The 18635-nt window shown below is 45.6% G+C and overlaps 1 protein-coding gene across 1 annotated transcript in view; it reads right to left on the bottom strand.

Moving 5' to 3' along the window:
- ZBTB7C (zinc finger and BTB domain containing 7C) overlaps positions 1 to 6542 on the bottom strand; it is a 346334-nt gene extending 339792 nt beyond the window's left edge. The window contains exon 1 of the mRNA XM_012802038.1: positions 6343 to 6542. The gene's annotated coding sequence lies outside the window, so the exon portion shown is untranslated. The remainder of the gene's footprint in view (positions 1 to 6342) is intronic.
- Between the last annotated feature and the right edge of the window lie 12093 nt (positions 6543 to 18635).

Below are 18635 nucleotides of genomic sequence, written 5' to 3'. Positions count from 1 at the left end.
GAGCCACAGGTGCCAAGCTGCATAAGTACATTTCTAAAAAACACGATGACTAGGTAATGTGACAGAGCACTCAGCACGTGTGCTCCTTAACGTGCTGAGGGAGCACGGTGAGCATGAGAAGCACATCCGCAGTGTGTTCAGAGCAGGAGGGAAGGAAGACAGTTGTTTTCCTTATTGAAAGTACAGAAGGCAAAGCTTACTGAAATCTTAGTCTGTCAGGAGACTTAAAGACATTTTCTTATAAGTCTAAGTGATTCTTAGCAGGAACCTGAGTCCCAGGCTCCCTAAAGAAAGGAATTTTTCTGTTTAGTAAAAGATGGCATGGGTTGCCCAAGCTTTGGAAAACAATGTTTATTCCCAATTATATTTATGTAAGTTGTTATGTGTGTGTGTGTGTGTGTGCATGTGGATAAGAGAAAAAAGACTGGAAGGAAATACAGCAAAACTAGGATGTTGCAGCAAGTTTTGTCTTAATTTTCCATTTTCACACATTTCCAAATTTTCTACCATGAGTCTCATTGCTTTCATAATCAGAAAATTCAGTAAACTGAATGCTAATAGTTTTTTAATTTCCACATGAATCTGTTTTTACAGGCACCATTTCAGTGGGGCTTGAAAATCAGCAGGGTGTGAACCACAAATGAATTCTCCACTCCTGTAGGGCTGAGTGTGCCCCTGGCCCTGAAGAGAAACCTCCCTGCAACCACGCCAGCAGACAGCTGTCCACAGCTGTTCTCAGAAGGCTGCCAACGAATGGAGCGGGTGGAAAAACACAACATTCCTGACTCTCCAAGGATGGCATTATGCTTGGAACTCTTGCCCACCAAAGAAGTAAATAAACAGAGAGAAAGAGAGAGAGAGGCCAATCGAGTTAGAGGAACTTCAGCTACCAGAGCTCCCAAACTCACCACATAATATCTGAGAGAAGACCCCTTCACCTAAGCCAACCACCCTTGTCAAATCAAAGCAAATCACTCGACAATGCCCCCCTGACTGCCTCCCTTGAATGCCACCTCCCCTCTCTACCATTCATCATAGTATGTATGAACAAACTTTATTTCTGCTTCTAGGCTGGAGTGGTCAAGAAGGCAGGGCTGATTCATCTTCATACACCCCTAAAGCCCTACTCACGTTCATTCCCCAGTGGTTTACTGGGACATTGCTTTCTATGTGGCAGCCCCTGTTCTGGTGTTGAGGATGCAACAGGAGCACAAGAGACATGGTCCCTGCCCTCGTGGAGTTTACATTTTAGTGGGGGAAGGCAGAGAATAAACAAGAGGAAAATGGAGGTTACACCCCAGGTAGTGTCGGGTGCTATGAAAGATCACAGTGCTGGGAGATGTTTCAGGACCCGGAGGAGTCAACTGTGAGAAGACCTGAGGGAAGGATGTTCCAAAGAGAACAGCCAAGCCACAAACACATGAGCTCAGTGTGTTCAAGATACAAAAAGGAGCCAGGAGGGTGTGGCACAGGGAGTGAAGGGGAGGTCAGAGAGGCAGGCAAAGGCCACATCCCAAGGGCCCACAGGTCAGTCTACAAGGGAGTGGCCTGGGCCGCCTGCTTTATGGGGCTAGATTATGTGGTGACAGCCAGTAGAGGACCTCACACTATCTGTTGAACTAACCCCAGCATTCCTGGGGTCTGGAATAGCCAATTAGCATGACCTCAGGGCTCTCACAGCACGTATAGAGTGCTATCTCTTCTCGTCCATACTCTGCTTCTACGTCTTTCCCCTCTCGACATCCCCTTAACAGTGCCACGTGGCACAGATGACAACAAGGAAGAAGCAGATGTGACTGTGGTCCACCCATTCACCCATGCCCAGCTGTGGCCTTCGTTCAGCAAACATTTTCCATGCCCAGGCCCTGTGCTGGATGCCGAGGTTGTGAAGATGAGCAACAGACCAGCCCTGCCCTCCAAAGCTCCAGCGAGGGGGGCCTAGGAAAGGCTAGTTAGCGTCGCCTCTCCATCCAGAGCTTCCTATTTGTCTTCTCCCCTGGTTAAATCTGCTGTGAGCTCCTGAAAAGGTCTGATGGGTTAAACAAAGAGACAAGCTCAGTGCCTCGCCTGCCTCTGCCTCCCCATCCTCCCTCCCCCCATTCCTTCCTTCACCAACCCAGGAAGAAAATTTGTTCAGTCTCAGGAATGAAGTTGTAACTGGTGGCATGGCAGGTTACTATTTATTCCAAGACAAAGGAGGACTTTGAAGTTGATGTGAAGAGTGGTGGGTGGGCGAGGGGGCATCAGGGATTGGTCTGGAGTAGGCTTCCAAAAGGAGGAAAAGAGCTTTGAGTGAATGTCTCAAACTTCCTCCACCAGCCCCAAACAGAAACGCTTCAGCCTGGAGTCAGAGGCAACCACATCTCATCTGCTGCTTTAAAAAATCTCCTGCATAAAAATCATTGCTGTCAACTATCCTCACTTTAGCAGATTCTAAAGTTCTACTCTGAGATTTCCAGGGTGTACCTAACTTGTGCAAGTGGGGAAGCAGTGCCCAAAAGAAAGTGCACACACTGGCACTGGAAAATCCTCATATCCTAAATTCCCCTGGAGAAGCTGATATTCCAAGAAGCCTTGCAAGATTCCTCCACATAGGTCAGGGTTCACTCCAATACCCCCCATGTGGCTGGGTGGTACATTTTCTTCCAGAGGGACACAGGCACCCTGGGGAGAAGTCAGCACTGCAGATGGTTCCAGACCCTTGAGTCTCCTCTTCCCAGGAGGGGAGGAGGGGTTATAAATAGCCTGGACTCCTTCAGCCCTACACAAGCACAGATCCACACCCCCGCCCAAGCCTCAGCCAGCTGGTCCCTCCCAGCCCAAGTTCCCACAGGCTCCTATGAGAGGGAGGACAACTGCCCACCCTTAACAGGGGTGGGGAACAAAAATGCCCTGGTGACAACCTTTGATGAATTGTAACTGTATCCCCACCACCCCCCTGCACCCCTTTGTAATTACTGTGCTGGAGAGTGACAACTAGCCAGCAGTATGACCTGAGGGTATCTTACACCCTGGTCAGCCCAGAAAGCCCAAACTGCATGCTCAGAGTGTTAACGTAGTAGAAGTCACAGGAATAACACTCTCCCCTCTCTCTGCCTCAGTTTCTCCCTCTGTAAAATTATCAACTGAACTTTCTAGCTGGTGGGAATGCTGATGACGTTTGCATGCAGCAAAACTGAAAGGCACTGTCAATTTTTTTTTTTTTTCAGTTTTTGGCCAGGGCTGGGTTGGAACCCACCACCTTCAATATATGGGGCTGGCACCCTACTCCTTTGAGCCACAGGCACCGGCACTGTCGAAATTTAACACTATTCGGCAGCGCCTGTGGCTCAAGGGAGTAGGATGTAAGCCCCATGTGCCAAAGGTGGTGGGTTCGAACCCAGCCCTGGCCAAAAACTGCAAAAAAAAAAAAAAAAAAAAAAGAAAAGAAAATTTAACACTATTATCGTTAGGATATCAAATCTTACTTTCTTCTATAGCATTGTTTTCCAGCCACTTTTTATCTCACAGCACGCTTAAACCTATAGTTAAACTTCCATGTACACGTAAATAATGTTGATCAAAAAGAGAGTTTTAAAAAAGAATATATTTACTATGCTTTGAACTTCTTTTGAAAATAATTTAGTGGTCTTAAAAAAATTTCATGGCATACCTAAGATCCTCTCACAGCACACGACTGTGCACTGGTTGAAAATGAGTGCTCTATAGGATCCCTAAGTACAGGGGATGTACGGGGGACCACTGATTCATATCTGTTCGTGAGAGTAGAAGAATTATCCTCAGCAGCACTGCATTAGCCTTGAATTCTTGATACTGCCACGTCCTTGAAAGCAATCAAATTTACAAAATATTTCTCTCTTACCAGTCATCTCTGAATAATACAGATTTGACACACAATGTACCCAGACCTATTTTGATTTAATAAAATGCTGCCGGACTATACATAACATTACAGTCTGAAGGCTAACCATTAGTCTTAGAATATTTTGATTTGGCTGGGTGGGGGGAGGTTCTCTTAACAATCACTGTTCATCATTCAATTCCTTCCCACCCATACACACTAGGAAGAAACAAGTGGCTAAAATCTAAGCGGCCAACTCACAGTTCTTTTTAATTAAGACACTTTGTTTGCTCAATAAAATACAGAGTAAAAAACATTTACTGAAAACCCACTCATTGATGTTTAATAGCTGTGTCAAATACTCATAACAACATTTATTCCAACACCCCCAGATAATTGCTCATCTTTCTCATTTGGTATCCACAACAGCAGAGGATTTGTGCCCAAGTGTAATTGATCCAAAATTGGGCTCCCTTTCAAAAATATCTGTAAAACCTAATTACCAGGAAAACAGAGTTTTGGCATCCTATGGAAAGTGGGTGCTTCAGTGACACAAGCTGCAAACTCATCTTGGCTCATCAAGCTGCATTATGTTACAAAAGGAGTTTGAGGAATTTGGGACAATCAGGGGGCAGGAAAAGTTGGGGTAGTGTCAGACTGGACTTGCAGAGGCAGTCCTGCATTTTTTTTTTTAAGCCACGGGCAGGGGGCAAGACATATACACATTAGCTGTCAAGCTTGGATTTAGAAAGCACCAGATAATGAGTCCATGAAGAGCTTGGGGTGTGAGGCTGGCATTTCTGATCTCAGGCCCTGCAAGGCCTTGCCCAGGAAGGTGTCTCCACCCTGGCCTAGAAAGCTGATGTCATTTCTAGTCTCACTGGGCCCCTACCCACTGTGGCAGGTCACCTGCCTTTCCTTGGGCCTGAGTTTGGTCATCTGTAAAATAAGCACTCCTAATATCTGAAGAGTCTCTTTCAGCTCTAAAATTCTGTGACCCTCTTTGAAGCAAAGAGCTTGGTTTCTGTTCATGTATTTTGGGGGAGCAGGCAGAACAGAGAGTGGGAGCACAGGACCAAGAGGAATGAAGGACTGAGTGTTTCAAGCTCTCACGCAGTTCTGTACCTACTTGCAACACCAGGTATCAGACCTGCTCTGGGAATAATGATTTCTTTCAGCCAGGACAGACCTACAGAGGTGGTTCTACCTCGCTGCCCTGGATTCGTCAACCCGGCCAATGAGGAACCGGGCCAAGCCACCGGACTTCTCGGTGTCTTTCTCCTAGAACTGGACACGGCATATCTTTTAAGTGGTCTTCCCTTCCCACCCTGGCCTCTCTTTCTGTCCCAGGAGCACCAGAAACCCCAGCTTTAGCCTTGCAAATGGTCCAGAAGACTCCAAAGAGGGGCAGCGCAAGCCACCAGCCCCAGCCCCAGCTCCCCTCGGCCCTGCTGCCTGCTGAGGTTTAGGACCAGCCTCCACTGTTCTGTAGCAAAGGTAACGAGTTGCTGCTTCGCCTTCCTTTGGCTCCTCGTGGTCTTCCTGCTAGTGAAATCAGGCAACCAGCCGGAATAACAAAAGCACAGCAGCCAAAAACGATTCGTTTTCAGTGGACCAAAAGACGCGCGCATCTTGAACCAGAAGCCCGCAGTTCCTGTGCGTGTCGCTAGGAAATAACCCTGAGCTGCCCCAAGCAGGCGACAGGTACCAGACCAGGCTCGGCTCAACTTGCCCGAGGTTTAGAGGAACTGTGTGTGTGCGCCCGGTTTCCTCAACTTCCCAATTTGACAGCAACGAGAATCTGAAAGTCCTGTATGAGCGCCACCTCCGGCCAGGACTGCCACGCAGCGCTCAGGCCTCATCTCGAGGTGCGGGATCCTAACCTTTCCATCCTCGTTCTAAGCTTCAAGAAAAACCAGTCTGAGGTGAGGGTGCCAAAGTCCCAGGAAACCGTCACTCTCCAAAATGCTCCCGCACCTTCTCAGCAGAAGTGCGGTAAAACTTTTGGCAGAAACCACCTGTGGCTGCCGACTGGCCTGCCCGGCTCCGGCCCGGAGGCGCCGCCAAGCCCCGGGCCGCACGCACTCGCAGAAGTTCCTTTCCAGCCCCGCGCGCCACTTCGCTCCGGGCCGTGGTGCCAGCCAGGAGGCGCGGCGCCCGCTCGCTGGCTCGCTCTCCTCTGGCTCTCCCCTCCCTCCTTCCCTCCCTCCCTCTTCCCGCCTCCTCCCGTTGCATGGCTGCCGCACGGAGCCCCTGAATAGCCACCGCAGCCCCCCGCCTCCTGTCCGCTGCGCAGAGGGCGCCCCTACCCCCCGCCAGCGCACGGGGCGAGCGGACCGCTGGCCGCCTAGCAACGGCCCCCATAATCGCTTTCCAGCGTTGCAGATGCAGAGCCACCCTCCCCGCGCCCCGCGACCTTCCGACCTGCCTCAGAAGCCGAGGTGCGGGAAGACCGCGACCCTGGCAGCCGGTGCCCGAACCTGGCGCGCGAAGCCGCTCACCTCTGCGCGCCGCCGGCCCTGCGCGTCTCCCGCACTTGGCGCCGGGCCGCGATCCTCGCGTCCTCCCTCACCGCTGCCGCCGTCCGTCCGTCCCTGCGCGCCCTAGCAGCGCCGGCCGCGCCGCTGTCAGAGTCTCGTGGCGGGGCTGCGCCGGCGGGTGTGGAGCAAAGCGGTGGCGACGGACGCGCGGGCAGCTCCTCCCTCCCCGCGCAGCGCCTCCGCCCTCCTCGCGCCCCGCCTCCCGCGCCGCGGCTGTCAGCCCCGCGCCCCGCGCCCGGCGCCCGCGCCGCCGGCTCGGGGGGCTCACAGGGCTAAAGGGCCCGGATGTCTGCGGTCGCCTCTCGCTCGCGCTCGCCCCCTTCCTCTGGGCCCCCTCCTTGTACTGCCACTCATGCACTTGCCGCGTCCCAGCCTCCTCCCCGGCTCCGCTAATTTCTATTTTGACAGTAACTGTGGCGAGTGGGCGGCGCTGCGGGGGGCGCCGGGGACCTGCGGAGGTGGCGGGCGGGAGTCAGGCCCCAGCGCGGGGGCGGAGTAGGGGGCCGGGCAGAGCCACCAGCCGCTCGGGGCTCCGCGTCTTTTTTCTTTCTTTCCTTTTTCTCTTTACCTCCTCCAGGATTTAAAGGGACAGTCCTGGCCGAGGCAAGGAGGGGGGGGCCAAGCGGCCGCCGTTTCCCCGGTCTCCAGACGCCCTCTGCGGCCCGGCCAGACCCGCCCGCACTCAGAGCGCCGGCTCGGCACCCCCGGGTATTTTTAGGTCCACACCCGACCCGGGGCAGCGGTGTGACAGAGACTGGCTCGGCCGTCCCGGCGCACGGCTATTTTTACAGAGTCCAATGGGGGAGGAAATAAAACAACTCGCAACTGCTTTCCCACCCGAAAGTAGGGAACAAGGAGTGGGGGTGAGAAGTTTCCCAAATGCTCTCGGAATTCTAGCGAGCGCATCTAGACACCCCGCAGACACGAGAAACCGCAGTGTTGCAGAACTCTAGGGCACCCTAGTCTCTGCGGGTAAACCCACCCTGGAGGCGCTTGGGTGAGGGGCACCCCCAATCCTTCGCCGACCGCAGCCCCTAGGATTCCGCACCCGGTGCGCGGAAAACCGCCTCGGGCCGCGGTCACTCCCCGGGGCTGCCTGGAAGGCGGCCTTCCGAAGCGTCCAATCTCTGCGCTCCACAGTCAAGGGGCGGGCCGGGCGAGGGCTGGGCTCCGCCCCGTCACGCCAAGCCCCGCCCCCCGCAGAGTCCGTGGGGGCTCCGGGGGCTCAGTGGACACTGTGCGCGGAGAGTCCAGAAATGCCTCCAAGGGCCCATCACCGGCAAAGGTGGGGGCTCCCGCCCAGGAGACTCAGCGTGAGCTGCTGTGGTCGAGGCGACGTTCTAGCAGACGTTCGAGCCACCAGCGAGCCAGAGCACCCTCGAACCGGCTTTTCCCCCTACCGTGTTGCAATCCACCAGTCTGCGCTCCAGGCAGACGTAGAAACCTCTGCCCTCTCGCGCGCGACATCTGAGGCTGGATCTTCGCTTGTCAGCGGGTCCTGTCGGGGCTCCTCCCTCAGATGCAGGAAGTTTGCAGTCATCAAACTCCTAAAGAGCTGCGCATTGCTTATCTGCGCCGCGGGAGTCGGGGAGAAGAGAAAAGGTGAATTCCTGCTGCTTTGTCCCCATTCTAAGCCACCGACTAATGGGAAGGCCAGCCGGACTGCTGCCGTCGGGGTAGTGTCCTGTAATGCTGAAGATGCCAGATGACATTCACTACAGAGTTCACAAAAATAAGTTTATGAACCTTTTGTATGGTACTTCTTTCTTCCTAGTATTGTTCGTTCGGGATGCTCTTTAATTGTTTCATTCGTGTAATAAATGCACATTGCAAGATACTCTGTTGGGAGTAATGAATACAAAGGGAAGTGTGCCCTGGAATAGGGTGGAACAGCGGAAAACTAGGTATGATCATGAAAGAGGGATCTGGAACATAGGGTTTGTGTACAATTTTATGTCAGGTTAAATTTGCCAGAGAGGCCTGGCTTTTCCTACTAAGGAAATGTCACTAATTCAACAGTTGAGACAACCATCTTGTCCAAACTAATCAAATATGCATGTAAGTCTAGGGAAGTCTGTCGTGGAAACTAAGGGATTTTCAGACTCAGGATGTCAGGTTTCCAAGTTGCTATAGCTTCCAGAGTGACAAAATAATACCCCATAACTTTAAGCAGCGCTGGAAGCCACTGCTTTCCCAAATTACATTGTCTGTCTCCCTGTTAAATTAGATTTCCTGTCTCAATTCCTCTCATTAAAGGGTCTTCAGCAATTCAGAGTACTGCTTTCCCGGCTGATATGGCCAAGCTTCTAAGCCATAAGTCTGGCTATGTCCCATGACAGTCAGGGGGATGCATTTAGAGAGTACCTGAAGATTCTGAGCCCTGCAAAGGCAGGAGATGGGAAAGTAGTTCTAGGGTGGAGGGAACCTACAGCCTTGGAAAGGACATTTGTTTGAGAAAAGAGGGATATGGGTACCAAAATAGGAGTGGCTCTAAATTGGAAAGCAACCCCTCCCTTCTCCTGCTCAGAGTAGATCCTCCATAGCTGTAGATCGTGCATGGCTTTATATGTCATGAGCTATCTTCTGGACACTGACATTAGGGTTACTGAACCTAATCACCACCGGCAAAACTTTTATAAATTCAATAGCGAGCAAGATGAGAATATCTGCATTAGTATTACAGAGTGCATTTGAAGGAGCTATTACACTGTGTTTACAATGTTTGCTCAACTGTTTCTTACTTTACAAGATTTGGAGCTCCTTACCCATCTTGGTAACCCCAATGCCTAGCACATGGCTTGGCACCTAACAGATGCTCATTAAAAGACTGACAAACTGAATGGGAAAAAATTCATTTTAGAATTTTAGAGTAAGTGTGATTACACATAAGGATGGAGATTCAGTAAATGTAGTTCTGATTTAAATTTGCTTGTTGGGATGTAATCACAGAAGTAAACTTTACCATAATTAATAGAGTTAATTGCCAGACTCTACCACTTATCAGCCATGTAACCTAGGGAAAAAGCGTGTCATTCAAACTTTTAGTGCCCCCATTTCCAAAACTATAAAAACGGGGGAATAATGAGGCCTGTTCTACCCCGCAGGGATGCTGGGATGGCCAGGGGAGAATAGGTGGCAAGTGTTGCCCCATGAGCAGCATTCATTAAGGGGGTATTGTGCATCAAGCATTGTGGAAGACATTGTAAATTGTCAATGTTCATGGTAATAAATTTTAAAGAAATTATCTGAGAATTGGGTTCAAATTTTTAACAATTTCCCAAGGATGAGGGTGGGTGATTGGTGGGATGACGTCTATGAGTTATCTTTTAAGGGTACATGTGAATCTTTTTCTAAATGAAGACTATAAATGTCTTAACACAATAACTAAGAAAATGACATAAAGGCTATGTTAACCAGTTTGATGAGAATATTTCAAATTACATATAAAAATAGCACACTGTGCCCCATTACAGTATCAATGTACACAGCTATGATCTAATATCCCAAGGATGTTGAGAGGGTAATTCAAGAAAAGGGGAAAGCGGGGAATGAACATATACAGAGCTCCTTCTGAAATTGGAATTCATGACCTGCCTTACTATCTGTTCCTCCTGACATTATGTGCAATACATTTTGTTGTAACTGTTATATAGATGAGAAATCTGATCTAAATCAGAGTGGTAATGACCAAGGTCTTTCAGCTTGGTAGTGGCAGAGGCAGCATTTGCACCGAGGTTTGTGAGTTCAGAAGTCCATGAGCACCCTACCCTGCAGTGCTTCCTTTAGGACAGTGGTCCTGAACCATTTTGGCAGCAGAGACCAGTTATGGAAGACAATGTTTTTTTTTCATGGATGATGGGGTTGGAGAGGTGGAATTTGACAGAAGGCAGAGCTCAGGCAGTGGTACCAGCAATGGCAAGCAGCTGTAAATACAGGTAAAGCTTTGCTCCCTTGCCCACCACTCAACTCCTGCTGTGCAGCCTGGTTCCTACCAGGCGATGGACTGGCGCTGATCCATGGCCCGGAGGTTGGGAAGAACACCTCTAGAGGTAAAAGAGAGAAGAGGATTTGAGGAATCAAGGCTAAAGAGAATTTCGAGGAAACCATGGTCCATCCATGTTACCTACCATAAGGCAGGTGGGGTGAAGTACAATTTGCAGTAAGAGGCACCTCCAGGAGAAGATGGCACTTGACTGAGTCCTTTAAGTTTGCATGACTTTTCTTTTTTGTTAGTTTTTTGAATTTTTTGTTTTAAAATAATTTCAGATTTATAGAAAAGTTACACAAATAGCATAAAGAATCTCTACATATGTTCACCTAGATTATCCAAATGCTTACACTTGCCCACGTTGGCTTCATCCTGTTGTTTCTCTACATAAACATATAATTTCTTCCTAAGTCATTTGAAGGTAAGCTGAAGACTCGATGATGCATCTTTACGGAGGAATTCTTCATTCGTGTTTTCCAACAAGGACATTCTTACATAATAACCAAAATCAGAACATAACCATCAGCACAATGCTATTACCTAGTCTGAATCATACTCAGATTTCACTACCTGCCAGACTAGTGGCAAAAAAAAAAGAAAAAGAAATAAATTCTAGTCAAGATCCAATCCAGGACTGTGTATTTCATTTTCTTGTCATGTCTCTTGGGAAGCTATTTTTTTATTGTATCAATGTTTGTGTCTTATGCTAATGGCCATAATTAGTGGCAAAGACTCTCTGGCCAAGCCTTAGGCCCCTTCAAGCCCTGTTTCCTCTGGGCTCTCACCCTTGGGCCCTCTCTTCAGCCTGCCTAATCCAGTTGTAGCAAGAATCCTGCTGGGTCAGTTTAGTGAGAATTCCCCCACATTGATATCTGATCACCTTCAATATCTGATCAAATTCCTCACCCCCTACCCTTGATATCTGATCACCCTGGCCTGACTTTAGCAAAAATCCTGTTAGTTCAGTCTAGCAAGAATATACCTATCCTTAATGTTGTCTTTTCATAACTTTCCATCCACCAGCCCCTTTACTCTGTTCCTTGGCTATAAATCCCCACTTGTTCTTTTTGAGCCCACTCTCTGTCCCCTATTGCAATACCCCTATGCAGTCTTAAATAAAGTCTTCTCTACCATTTTAACAAGTATCAAAATGTTTTGTCTCTTTAACAAGGCCAAAGAATATATAGAAAAATTAAAACCCACTAGTAATCACTCACCAGCTATTACCAGTATTAATCATTGATTTTTTAAAAATATACGTAGGTAATCCAAACATACCAGGCCACAGCCTTCCTACCAACCTAACCCTTTGTTTGCCACATCAGGACCTACAAACGCTCTACTGCAGCAGTTCTCAACCTATGGGTTGCAACCCACAGGAACTGTATTAAAGGGCAGTGGCATTAGGAAGGTTGAGAACCACTGCTCTACTGAGTAACAGATTTAACAGAGGGTTGGAGAAGCTCAAGGGAATTAGAAAGTAATATTGGATAACTTTAAGCTCTGCATGAGATATAACTTTGCCCATATTCCAGGGAGGAGCAACCAGGAGTTCAACCTTCCACAATGGGTCCCTTGACAGTACATTCCTGATTCTAACCTGGCCTCCTAGCTTTCAGGAATTCTTCTTGCCCGAGTGTCTACCCTTTCATGTGACTCCCCAGAGGAGAGCCAAACCCTAACCTCAGGGAAGGACTTTTCCTAGTATCCCCTCCCCTTTCCCCTTTAAATGTGCATTTCCCAAGTGTCAGTCAGTCAAACTACCTAAAGTAACACTCTGGGACAGTTGCCTGGTCATCAGTAGGATCATTCAATGATGATCACTGGCACCCCTAGTGTGGCCATATAGCTAAGCCAGCCAGGGCAGGTGAGATCTGCAGGTAATTCCAGCCCCTTCAAGATCTCCCCAGCAGTGAGAGTTGCAGGCATGCCCATGTATTCTTCCAATTATTCAACAAGTAATTGTTGAACCAAGTGTGTACATATGTAAACCTCATACACCTTCCTAAGACAGTTCCTAGAGATGGTTCAGTCTAAATCTATGAGGATCAAGAAAACAATTGTGTTAGTTTCTTTGTATGAATTCCTCCCTAGCATTTATACTGTTTCAGTGCCCCACTTTGCTCCCCCTATAAGAATGTGGAATGAGAATCACTGAGCTGCAGACCCACTGGGATCACCCTTAATCTGCCAAACACCGAATCAGAGGTGTGGGATCATGAGGAAATGATTAAACCAACAGAGAGCCCTCGTGCTGCTCAGAGGTGGTGGGGAAGGAGGAGAAGCCTGCTTTCAGCTGGGATGTGCAGGACATCAGGCAAATTCTTGCAAAGTGCCTTCCTATATGAACAATTTGATTTTAATATGCATCACAAAATTTATGGCCCATGTGAAGTGTAGTGGTTTAACAATGCAGATTTAGAAAATGGGTAAAGAAGTGTTTACTTATTTAATAATACAAATTAGTACTGAAGATTCTTCATAGCGTCCAGGTACCATCTCTTGCTGTTTCCGTTAAAAATTCATTTTTTTCATTTTTTTCTTGTTCACTATTGTCAAATGTACCATTTGTAGTTAATGTCATATCTCCTACCTCAAGAAAAGTTAGCATTGTTATGACTCACAATGCCATGGTTCTTCAGAATCTGTTTGTATGAAAACAGTATTGCTCTTCCTGCCTCTGCAGCTACCAACTGCCATTCGTTCATGATGCCACAGCATACACCTAGTGGTCTGTGAAGACTGGCTTCCAGCAACTCCCTCAAAGGTTAGTGTGATTTGTCGATGAGGACCTCAAATGCAAGTCTTATCTGGACTATGCATGAAAATGTCAGCAATCATTTCGCTTCTGGCCATGTTAAATTTACCATGTGGCATTATATGGAATAAACATAAAACAACACATTTTCCACCCATGTGGAAGAGAGCACTCTTGAACTGTTCAGGCTCTAATCACTGCATTTTTAGAATTTGATCTCTTTTGGTCACTTCATACTGGTCGAAGGAACAATACAACAAGGGGACATTTCAATTCTAAATATTTATGTACCCAACTTCAATGCTGCCAGATTTATGAAACAGACCTTGATTGGTCTGAGCAATATGATACCCCAAGACACCATAATATCAGGGGACTTTAACAACCCTCTGACAGGGCTTGGCGCCTGTGGCTCAAGTGACTAAGGCACCAGCCACATACACCTAAGGTGGCAGGTTCGAATCCAGCACGGGCCCGCCAAACAACAATGACGGCTGCAACCAAAAAATAGCCGGGCGTTGTGGCAGGCGCCTGTGGTACCAGTTACTTGGAAGGCAGAGGCAAGAGACTCGCTTGAGCCCAGGAGTTGGAGGTTGCTGTGAGCTGTGATGCCACGGCACTCTCCCAGGGGGACAGCTTGAGTCTCTGTCTCAAAAAAAAAAAAAAACAAAACCCTCTGACAGAGCCTGACTGATCCTCTAAACCTGTGGTCCTCAACCTTCCTAATGCCTCCTAATACCACAACCCTTTAATACAGTTCTTCATGTTTTGGTGACCTCCAACCATAAAATTATTTTCATTGCTACTTTATAACTGTAACTTTGCTACTGTTATGAATTTTAATGTAAATATCTGATATGCAAGATGTATTTTCATTGTTACAAAGGGGTCGTGACCCACAGGTTGAGAACCACTGCAACAGAAACTAAACAAAGATACAAGGGACTTAAATGGGACCTTAGAACAAATGGGCTTAATAGACATAGACAGAATACACCATTCCAAAGCTAAGGAATGTACATTCTTCTCATCAGCCCATGGAACGTACTCCAAAACAGATCATATCCTGGGACACAAACCAAACCTCAACAAAATTAAAAGAATTGTAATTATAACTTGAATCTTTCCAGACCAAAAGGCAATAAAGGTGGAATTCAAGTCTAAGAAAAATTTTTATCCCCACACAAAGGCATGGAAATTAAATAATATTATGCTGAATGACAGTTGGGTCAAGGAAGAAATAAAAAAGAAAATCATTAACTTCCTTGAGTATAACAACAATGAAGACATAAGCTACTAAAACTTGTGGGATACTGCAAAAGCAGGCCTAAGAGATAAATTTATCACATTGGATCATGCCTACATCTGAAAACTAGAAAGAGCACATCAACAATCTAATGAAGCACCTAAGGAAATGGAAAAGGAAGAACAATCTAATCCCAAACCTAGCAGAAGGAAAGAAATAACCAAAATTAATTAAATCAGAAATAAACAAAATTGAAAAAAAGAATCATTCAGAAAATTAATAAAACAAAACGTTGATTCTTAAAAAAATTGATAAACCTTTGGCCAGATTAACTAGAAAGAAAAAAAGTAAAATCTCCAATAACCTCAATCACAAGTGAAAAGGGGGAAATAACAACAGGTATCACAGAGACACAAGACTCAGACTACTTCAAGAAGCACTATGCCCAGAAATTTGACAAAGTGGAGGAAATAGACCAATAACTGGAATCAAATCCTCTCCCTAGACTTAACCAAAAAGAAATAGATCTCTTGAACAGACCATTATCAAGCACTGAGATCAAAGAAACAATAAAACATCTTCCAACAAAAAAATGCCTGGACTAGATGGCTTCACACCAGAATTGTATCAAACCTTCAAAGAAGAGCTTAAACTAATACTGCAGAAACTATTCCAAAAACATTAAGAAGGAATGAATCTTCCCCAAACACATTCTATGAACCAAACCTCACGCTGATACAAAACCAGGAAAAGATTCAACTAAAAAGGAAAACTATAGACCAATTTCATTAATGAATAATGATGCAAAAATACTCAACAAAATCTTAGCCAATAGATTACAGCTACACCTTAAAAAAATGTACATCATGATCAAATAGAATTCATCGCAGGGTTGCAAGGCTGGTTTAACATACACAAATCCAAAAATGTAATTCACCACATCAGTGAAAGCAAAAACAAAGACCATATGATCCTCTCAATAGATGCAGAAAAAGCATTTGACAATATTCACCATCCTTTCCTAACAAGAACATTTAAGAACATAGGCATAGGTGGCACATTTTTAAAACTGATTAAAGCCATCTACAACAATTCCACAGCTAATATCATCCTGAAGGGAGTAAAACTAAAAGTTTTTTCACTTAGAACTGGAACCAGACAAGGATACCCTTTATTGCCATTACTATTCAACATAGTGCTGGAAGTTCTAGCCAATGCAATCAGGCAAGAGAAGGATATAAAGGGCTTCCAAATGGGGACAGAGGAGGTCAAACTCTCATTCTTCACCAATAATATGATCATATACTTAGAACACCCCAGAGACACAACCACAAGACTCTTGGACGTGATCAAGAAATACAGTAATGTGGGCGGTGCCTGTGGCTCAGTGGGTAGGGTGCCGGCCCCATATACCAAGGGTGGCAGGTTCAAACCTGGCCTTAGCTGAATTGTAACAACAACAACAAAAAAAAAAAAAAAAAATAGCAGGGCATTGTGGTGGGTGCCTGTAGTCCCAGCTACTTGGGAGGCTGAAGCAAGAGAATCGCCTAAGCCCAGGAGCTGGAGGTTGCAGTGAGCTGTGACACTATGGTACTCTACTGAGGATCATAAAGTGAGACTCTGTCTCTACAAAAAAAAAGAAAAGAAAGAAAGAAAAAAGAAATACAGTAATGTCTCAAGGTATAAAATCAATATCTACAAATCAATAGCCTTCGTATACTCCAATAACAGCCAAGTTGAGAAACTAATCAAAGACACAATTCCCTTCACAGTAGCTTCAAAGAAAATGAAATATCTAGGAATATACCTAGCAAAAGAAGGATCTTTACAAAGAGAATTATGAAACCCTAAAAGAAGAACTATCAGAAGATATTAACAATAGAAAAGGGCCTGCCTGGCTAGGAAGATTCAACATTGTTAAAATGTCTGCTCTACACAAAGCAATCTACAGATTCAATGCAATTGCCATTAAAGTACTATCATACTTTGAAGAACTGGAAAAAATAGTTCTTTGCTTTGTATGAAATTAGAAAAGACCCTGTATAACCAAGGCAATTTTTAGTGATAAAAACAAAGCTGGAGGCATTACCTCACCAGACTTCAGGCTATATTACAAATCCACAGTGATCAAAACAGCATGGTATTGGCACAAAAATAGAGATATAGACATTTGGAACTGAATAGAAAACCAAGAGATGAAACCAGTCTCTTACAGCCATCTGATTTTTGATAAACCAAACAAAAACCTACACTGGGGGAAAAAAATTCCTATTCAATAAATGGTGCTGAGAGAACTGGATAACCACATATAAGAGACTGAAACTGGACCCACACCTTTCACCACTTACAAAAACTGATTCAAAATGGATAAAAGATTTAAATCTAAGGCATGACAAAAATCCTAGAAGAAAATATGGAAAAAACTCTTGAGGATAAAAGCCTGGGGAAAGATTTTATGAAGAAGACTTCCATGGCAATTGCAACAACAACAAAAATAAACAAATGGGACTTAACCTGAAAAGCTTCTGCACAGCTAAAGACCCAACGATCAAAGCAAATAGGCAACCTTCAGAATAGGAAAAGATATTTGCATTTTACAACTAGGAACTATAGAAAACTCAAATTAACCAACAACAACAACAAAAAGAGCAAACAATCCCATCTCTCAGTGGGTAAAAGACATGAATAGAACTTTCTCTGAGGATAACAGACAAATGACTAAGAAACATATGAAAAACATCATCCCTAGTCATCAGAGAAATGCAAATAAAAACCATGCTGAGATATCACCTAACCCCAGTAAGATTAGACCGCATCACAAAGTCTCAAAGTTGCAGATACTGGTGCAAATGTGGAGAAAGGGGAACCTTTTTACACTGTTGGTTGTACTGAAAACTCATACAGCCTCAGTCTCTTTGGAAAGAAATATAGAAAATCCTCAAAGAATTCAAATCTCCTTGAAAAAGGAGATTCAACCCTGCAATTCCACTACGAAGCATCTACCCAGAAGAAAGAAAATCATTTTATCATAAAGACATTTGTATTAGATTGCTTATTACAGTTCAATTTACAATTTCCAAGATGTGGAAACAACCTAAATGCCCATCAACTGAAGAATGGATTAAAAAAATACGGTATATGTATGTCATGGAATACTATTCAGCCATAAAAAAGATGATAACTTTACATCTTTTGTATTAACCTGAATGGAGTTGAAACACATTCTTCTCAGTAAAGTATCACAAGAAAGGAAAAGCAAATATTCAATGTACTCAATATTAATATGAAGGCAGTAGATGATCTAATTCACACCCATATAGGAGAAAAACTCATTTTAATTCAAGTTGAGGGGAAGGGGAGTGAAGGAGGGAGAAAGGGGGAGTTTGAGGTACTCCCACTTAATGGGCACAATGTAGGATTGTATGGCACACCTTTGGGGTGTGGGACACAACTACAAGAGGGGCTCTACCTAACAAATTCAAATATTGTGACCTCACATTAACCTGAAATTAAAAAAAAATACACACACACACACACATATATATATATATATATATGATCTCTTTCTATGTTGAACAAATCCCTAGTGGCTAGATGAAAGTTGTCTTCCCCTAAAATTCATGCCCACTTGGAACCTATGAATGTGACCTTATTTGGAAATATTTATTTGGTCTTTATAGATGTGTCAGGTTAAGATGAAGTCATACTGGATCAGAGTGGGCCCTAAATTCATAGAGTGGTAGCCTTCTGAGGAGAAGGAAATTTGGAGACACACAAGGAAGAGCCTGAGAAGACAGAGGCAGAGACTCGAGTGATGTATCTTCAAGCCAAGGAACCCCCAGAAGCTACAGGAGAAGCATGGAGCAGTGTGTCACTCAGTCTCCAAAGGAATCAGCTGGGCTGCCACCTTGGTTTTGAACATTTGGCCTCCAGAACTGTGCGTGAACAGAGTTCTATCGTTTAAAGATACCAAGTTTGTGATATCTTTAACTTGTTTTAGCAACCTGAGGAAATTAACATATCCTGCTTCTATGGACTTCCACCAGTGGGAAGCATGGACCAAGTGAGAAGGAATGTCCTTCCCTGGTCCAACTTGGGAAAACATGACACCCCACATCAGTTAGACGCAAGAAAGGACATGGACGGGAAAGACTCATAAGCATTATGGAACAATAGCCTCAAGAGCCATGAGAGGAGGCAGGGCACAGTGGCTCCTGTCTGCAATCCCAGCACTGTGGGAAGCTGAGGCAGGAGGGTTACTT

The sequence above is a fragment of the Otolemur garnettii genome, unplaced genomic scaffold (assembly GCF_000181295.1).
Source record: "Otolemur garnettii isolate 467f Iridium unplaced genomic scaffold, OtoGar3 scaffold00012, whole genome shotgun sequence".
In the NCBI taxonomy this organism is placed as follows: Eukaryota; Metazoa; Chordata; class Mammalia; order Primates; family Galagidae; genus Otolemur; species Otolemur garnettii.
This window is presented reverse-complemented; position numbering and strand designations above follow the sequence as displayed.